The sequence below is a fragment of the Prenolepis imparis genome, unplaced genomic scaffold, assembly GCF_030444845.1.
Source record: "Prenolepis imparis isolate NDT839.2.m4 unplaced genomic scaffold, iyPreImpa1.0 SCAF_6, whole genome shotgun sequence".
NCBI lineage: Eukaryota > Metazoa > Arthropoda > Insecta > Hymenoptera > Formicidae > Prenolepis > Prenolepis imparis.
Window position 1 is genome coordinate 5,647,305 of NW_028141164.1, and position 7,509 is coordinate 5,654,813.

Genomic DNA, 7,509 nt, shown 5'->3' on the forward strand with positions numbered 1-7,509 from the left:
TATACATTTTAATAGTACATTGATTACAGAATCTTTTGGTACCAAACAGACACCAGCGTACAAATTTTTTAACTTGATACACATAAAATAATGTTGCGTCGCATAGGGTCAGCGGTAAAAAAGTAACGATTTCTAATATTTTAAGACGAGCCAAAAATTCATCGATTATACATTTTAATAGTATATTTATTACAGAATCATTTGGTACCAAACAGACATCAGCGTACAAATTTTTTAACTTGATAAACATAAAATAAATATGCGTCGCACAGGGTCCGCGTCAAAAAAGTATCGATTTCCAATATTTTAAGACTAGCCAAAAATTCATCGATTATACATTTTAATAGTACATTGATTACAGAATCTTTTGGTACCAAACAGACACCAGCGTACAAATTTTTTAACTTGATACACATAAAATAATGTTGCGTCGCATAGGGTCAGCGGTAAAAAAGTAACGATTTCTAATATTTTAAGACGAGCCAAAAATTCATCGATTATACATTTTAATAGTACATTGATTACAGAATCTTTTGGTACCAAACAGACACCAGCGTACAAATTTTTTAACTTGATACACATAAAATAATGTTGCGTCGCATAGGGTCAGCGGTAAAAAAGTAACGATTTCTAATATTTTAAGACGAGCCAAAAATTCATCGATTATACATTTTAATAGTATATTTATTACAGAATCATTTGGTACCAAACAGACACCAGCGTACAAATTTTTTAACTTGATAAACATAAAATAAAGATGCGTCGCACAGGGTCCGCGTCAAAAAAGTATAGATTTCCAATATTTTAAGACGAGCCAAAAATTCATCGATTATACATTTTAATAGTACATTGATTACAGAATCTTTTGGTACCAAACAGACACCAGCGTACAAATTTTTTAACTTGATACACATAAAATAATGTTGCGTCGCACAGGGTCAGCGGTAAAAAGTATCGATTTCCAATATTTCAAGACGAGCCAAAAATTCATCGATTATACATTTTAATAGTACATTTATTACAGAATCATTTGGTACCAAGCAGACAACAGCGTACAAACTTTTTCATTTGCTATACATAAATTAAGGATGCGTCGCATGGGATCAGCGGTAAAAAAGTATCGATTTCTAATATTTAAAGACGAGCCAAAAATTCATCGATTATACATTTTAATAGTACATTGATTACAGAATCTTTTGGTACCAAACAGACACCAGCGTACAAATTTTTTAACTTGATACACATAAAATAATGTTGCGTCGCATAGGGTCAGCGGTAAAAAAGTAACGATTTCTAATATTTTAAGACGAGCCAAAAATTCATCGATTATACATTTTAATAGTACATTGATTACAGAATCTTTTGGTACCATGCAGACACCAGCGTACAAATTTTTTAATACGATAAACATAAAATAAGGATGCGTCGCACAGGGTTCGCGTCAAAAAAGTATCGATTTTTAATATTTTAAGTCGAGCCAAAAATTCATCGATTATACATTTTAATAGTACATTTATTACAGAATCATTTGGTACCAAGCAGACAACAGCGTACAAACTTTTTCATTTGCTATACATAAATTAAGGATGCGTCGCATGGGATCAGCGGTAAAAAAGTATCGATTTCTAATATTTAAAGACGAGCCAAAAATTCATCGATTATACATTTTAATAGTACATTGATTACAGAATCTTTTGGTACCAAACAGACACCAGCGTACAAATTTTTTAACTTGATACACATAAAATAATGTTGCGTCGCATAGGGTCAGCGGTAAAAAAGTAACGAATTCTAATATTTTAAGACGAGCCAAAAATTCATCGATTATACATTTTAATAGTATATTTATTACAGAATCATTTGGTACCAAACAGACACCAGCGTACAAATTTTTTAACTTGATAAACATAAAATAAAGATGCGTCGCACAGGGTCCGCGTCAAAAAAGTATCGATTTCCAATATTTTAAGACGAGCCAAAAATTCATCGATTATACATTTTAATAGTACATTGATTACAGAATCTTTTGGTACCATGCAGACACCAACGTACAAATTTTTTAATACGATAAACATAAAATAATGTTGCGTCGCACAGGGTCAGCGGTAAAAAGTATCGATTTCCAATATTTCAAGACGAGCCAAAAATTCATCGATTATACATTTTAATAGTACATTTATTACAGAATCATTTGGTACCAAGCAGACAACAGCGTACAAACTTATTCATTTGCTATACATAAATTAAGGATGCGTCGCATGGGATCAGCGGTAAAAAAGTATCGATTTCTAATATTTAAAGACGAGCCAAAAATTCATCGATTATACATTTTAATAGTACATTGATTACAGAATCTTTTGGTACCAAACAGACACCAGCGTACAAATTTTTTAACTTGATACACATAAAATAATGTTGCGTCGCATAGGGTCCGCGTCAAAAAAGTATCGATTTCCAATATTTTAAGACTAGCCAAAAATTCATCGATTATACATTTTAATAGTACATTGATTACAGAATCTTTTGGTACCAAACAGACACCAGCGTACAAATTTTTTAACTTGATACACATAAAATAATGTTGCGTCGCACAGGGTCAGCGGTAAAAAGTATCGATTTCCAATATTTCAAGACGAGCCAAAAATTCATCGATTATACATTTTAATAGTACATTTATTACAGAATCATTTGGTACCAAGCAGACAACAGCGTACAAACTTTTTCATTTGCTATACATAAATTAAGGATGCGTCGCATGGGATCAGCGGTAAAAAAGTATCGATTTCTAATATTTAAAGACGAGCCAAAAATTCATCGATTATACATTTTAATAGTACATTGATTACAGAATCTTTTGGTACCAAACAGACACCAGCGTACAAATTTTTTAACTTGATACACATAAAATAATGTTGCGTCGCATAGGGTCAGCGGAAAAAAGTATCGATTTCCAATATTTTAAGGCGAGCCAAAAATTCATCGATTATACATTTTAATAGTACATTGATTACAGAATCATTTGGTACCAAACAGACACCAGCGTACAAACTTTTTCATTTGCTATACATAAATTAAGGATGCGTCGCATGGGATCAGCGGTATAAAAGTATCGATTTCTAATATTTAAAGACGAGCCAAAAATTCATCGATTATACATTTTAATAGTACATTGATTACAGAATCTTTTGGTACCAAACAGACACCAGCGTACAAATTTTTTAACTTGATACACATAAAATAATGTTGCGTCGCATAGGGTCAGCGGTAAAAAAGTAACGATTTCTAATATTTTAAGACGAGCCAAAAATTCATCGATTATACATTTTAATAGTATATTTATTACAGAATCATTTGGTACCAAACAGACACCAGCGTACAAATTTTTTAACTTGATAAACATAAAATAATGATGCGTCGCACAGGGTCCGCGTCAAAAAAGTATAGATTTCCAATATTTTAAGACGAGCCAAAAATTCATCGATTATACATTTTAATAGTACATTGATTACAGAATCTTTTGGTACAAAACAGACACCAGCGTACAAATTTTTTAACTTGATACACTTAAAATAATGTTGCGTCGCATAGGGTCAGCGGTAAAAAAGTAACGATTTCTAATATTTTAAGACGAGCCAAAAATTCATCGATTATACATTTTAATAATATATTTATTACAGAAACATTTGGTACCAAACAGACACCAGCGTACAAATTTTTTAACTTGATAAACATAAAACAAATATGCGTCGCACAGGGTCCGCGTCAAAAAAGTATCGATTTCCAATATTTTAAGACGAGCCAAAAATTCATCGATTATACATTTTAATAGTACATTTATTACAGAATCATTTGGTACCAAGCAGACAACAGCGTACAAACTTTTTCATTTGCTATACATAAATTAAGGATGCGTCGCATGGGATCAGCGGTAAAAAAGTATCGATTTCTAATATTTAAAGACGAGCCAAAAATTCATCGATTATACATTTTAATAGTATATTTATTACAGAATCATTTGGTACCAAACAGACACCAGCGTACAAATTTTTTAACTTGATAAACATAAAATAAAGATGCGTCGCACAGGGTCAGCGGTAAAAAGTATCGATTTCCAATATTTCAAGACGAGCCAAAAATTCATCGATTATACATTTTAATAGTACATTTATTACAGAATCATTTGGTACCAAGCAGACAACAGCGTACAAACTTTTTCATTTGCTATACATAAATTAAGGATGCGTCGCATGGGATCAGCGGTAAAAAAGTATCGATTTCTAATATTTAAAGACGAGCCAAAAATTCATCGATTATACATTTTAATAATACATTGATTACAGAATCATTTGGTACCAAACAGACACCAGCGTACAAATTTTTTAATACGATAAACATGAAATAATGTTGCGTCGCACAGGGTCAGCGGTAAAAAGTATCGATTTCCAATATTTCAAGACGAGCCAAAAATTCATCGATTATACATTTTAATAGTACATTGATTACAGAATCATTTGGTACCAAACAGACACCAGCGTACAAATTTTTTAATACGATAAACATAAATTAAGGATGCGTCGCACAGGATCCGCGTCAAAAAAGTATCAATTTCTAATATTTTAAGACGAGCCAAAAATTCATTGATTATACATTTTAATAGTACATTGATTACAGAATCTTTTGGTACCAAGCAGACACCAGCGTACAAATTTTTTAATACGATAAACATAAATTAAGGATGCGTCGCACAGGGTCAGCGGTAAAAAGTATCGATTTCCAATATTTCAAGACGAGCCAAAAATTCATCGATTATACATTTTAATAGTACATTTATTACAGAATCATTTGGTACCAAGCAGACAACAGCGTACAAACTTTTTCATTTGCTATACATAAATTAAGGATGCGTCGCATGGGATCAGCGGTAAAAAAGTATCGATTTCTAATATTTAAAGACGAGCCAAAAATTCATCGATTATACATTTTAATAATACATTGATTACAGAATCATTTGGTACCAAACAGACACCAGCGTACAAATTTTTTAATACGATAAACATGAAATAATGTTGCGTCGCACAGGGTCAGCGGTAAAAAGTATCGATTTCCAATATTTCAAGACGAGCCAAAAATTCATCGATTATACATTTTAATAGTACATTTATTACAGAATCATTTGGTACCAAGCAGACAACAGCGTACAAACTTTTTCATTTGCTATACATAAATTAAGGATGCGTCGCATGGGATCAGCGGTAAAAAAGTATCGATTTCTAATATTTAAAGACGAGCCAAAAATTCATCGATTATACATTTTAATAATACATTGATTACAGAATCATTTGGTACCAAACAGACACCAGCGTACAAATTTTTTAATACGATAAACATGAAATAATGTTGCGTCGCACAGGGTCAGCGGTAAAAAGTATCGATTTCCAATATTTCAAGACGAGCCAAAAATTCATCGATTATACATTTTAATAGTACATTGATTACAGAATCATTTGGTACCAAACAGACACCAGCGTACAAATTTTTTAATACGATAAACATAAATTAAGGATGCGTCGCACTGGATCCGCGTCAAAAAAGTATCAATTTCTAATATTTTAAGACGAGCCAAAAATTCATTGATTATACATTTTAATAGTACATTGATTACAGAATCTTTTGGTACCAAGCAGACACCAGCGTACAAATTTTTTAATACGATAAACATAAATTAAGGATGCGTCGCACAGGGTCCGCGTCAAATAAGTATCGATTTCCAATATTTTAAGACGAGCCAAAAATTCATCGATTATACATTTTAATAGTACATTTATTACAGAATCATTTGGTACCAAGCAGACAACAGCGTACAAACTTTTTCATTTGCTATACATAAATTAAGGATGCGTCGCACAGGGTCCGCGTCAAATAAGTATCGATTTCTAATATTTTAAGACGAGCCAAAAATTCATCGATTATACATTTTAATAGTACATTGATTACAGAATCTTTTGGTACCAAACAGACACCAGCGTACAAATTTTTTAACTTGATACACATAAAATAATGTTGCGTCGCTTAGGGTCAGCGGTAAAAAAGTAACGATTTCTAATATTTAAAGACGAGCCAAAAATTCATCGATTATACATTTTAATAGTACATTGATTACAGAATCTTTTGGTACCAAACAGACACCAGCGTACAAATTTTTTAACTTGATACACATAAAATAATGTTGCGTCGCATAGGGTCAGCGGTAAAAAAGTAACGATTTCTAATATTTTAAGACGAGCCAAAATTCATCGATTATACATTTTAATAGTATATTTATTACAGAATCATTTGGTACCAAACAGACACCAGCGTACAAATTTTTTAACTTGATAAACATAAAATAAAGATGCGTCGCACAGGTTCCGCGTCATAAAAGTATCGATTTCCAATATTTTAAGACGAGCCAAAAATTCATCGATTATACATTTTAATAGTACATTGATTACAGAATCTTTTGGTACCATGCAGACACCAACGTACAAATTTTTTAATACGATAAACATAAAATAATGTTGCGTCGCACAGGGTCAGCGGTAAAAAGTATCGATTTCCAATATTTCAAGACGAGCCAAAAATTCATCGATTATACATTTTAATAGTACATTTATTACAGAATCATTTGGTACCAAGCAGACAACAGCGTACAAACTTTTTCATTTGCTATACATAAATTAAGGATGCGTCGCATGGGATCAGCGGTAAAAAAGTATCGATTTCTAATATTTAAAGACGAGCCAAAAATTCATCGATTATACATTTTAATAGTACATTGATTACAGAATCTTTTGGTACCAAACAGACACCAGCGTACAAATTTTTTAACTTGATACACATAAAATAATGTTGCGTCGCATAGGGTCAGCGGTAAAAAAGTAACGATTTCTAATATTTTAAGACGAGCCAAAAATTCATCGATTATACATTTTAATAGTACATTGATTACAGAATCTTTTGGTACCATGCAGACACCAGCGTACAAATTTTTTAATACGATAAACATAAAATAAGGATGCGTCGCACAGGGTTCGCGTCAAAAAAGTATCGATTTTTAATATTTTAAGTCGAGCCAAAAATTCATCGATTATACATTTTAATAGTACATTTATTACAGAATCATTTGGTACCAAGCAGACAACAGCGTACAAACTTTTTCATTTGCTATACATAAATTAAGGATGCGTCGCATGGGATCAGCGGTAAAAAAGTATCGATTTCTAATATTTAAAGACGAGCCAAAAATTCATCGATTATACATTTTAATAGTACATTGATTACAGAATCTTTTGGTACCAAACAGACACCAGCGTACAAATTTTTTAACTTGATACACATAAAATAATGTTGCGTCGCATAGGGTCAGCGGTAAAAAAGTAACGAATTCTAATATTTTAAGACGAGCCAAAAATTCATCGATTATACATTTTAATAGTATATTTATTACAGAATCATTTGGTACCAAACAGA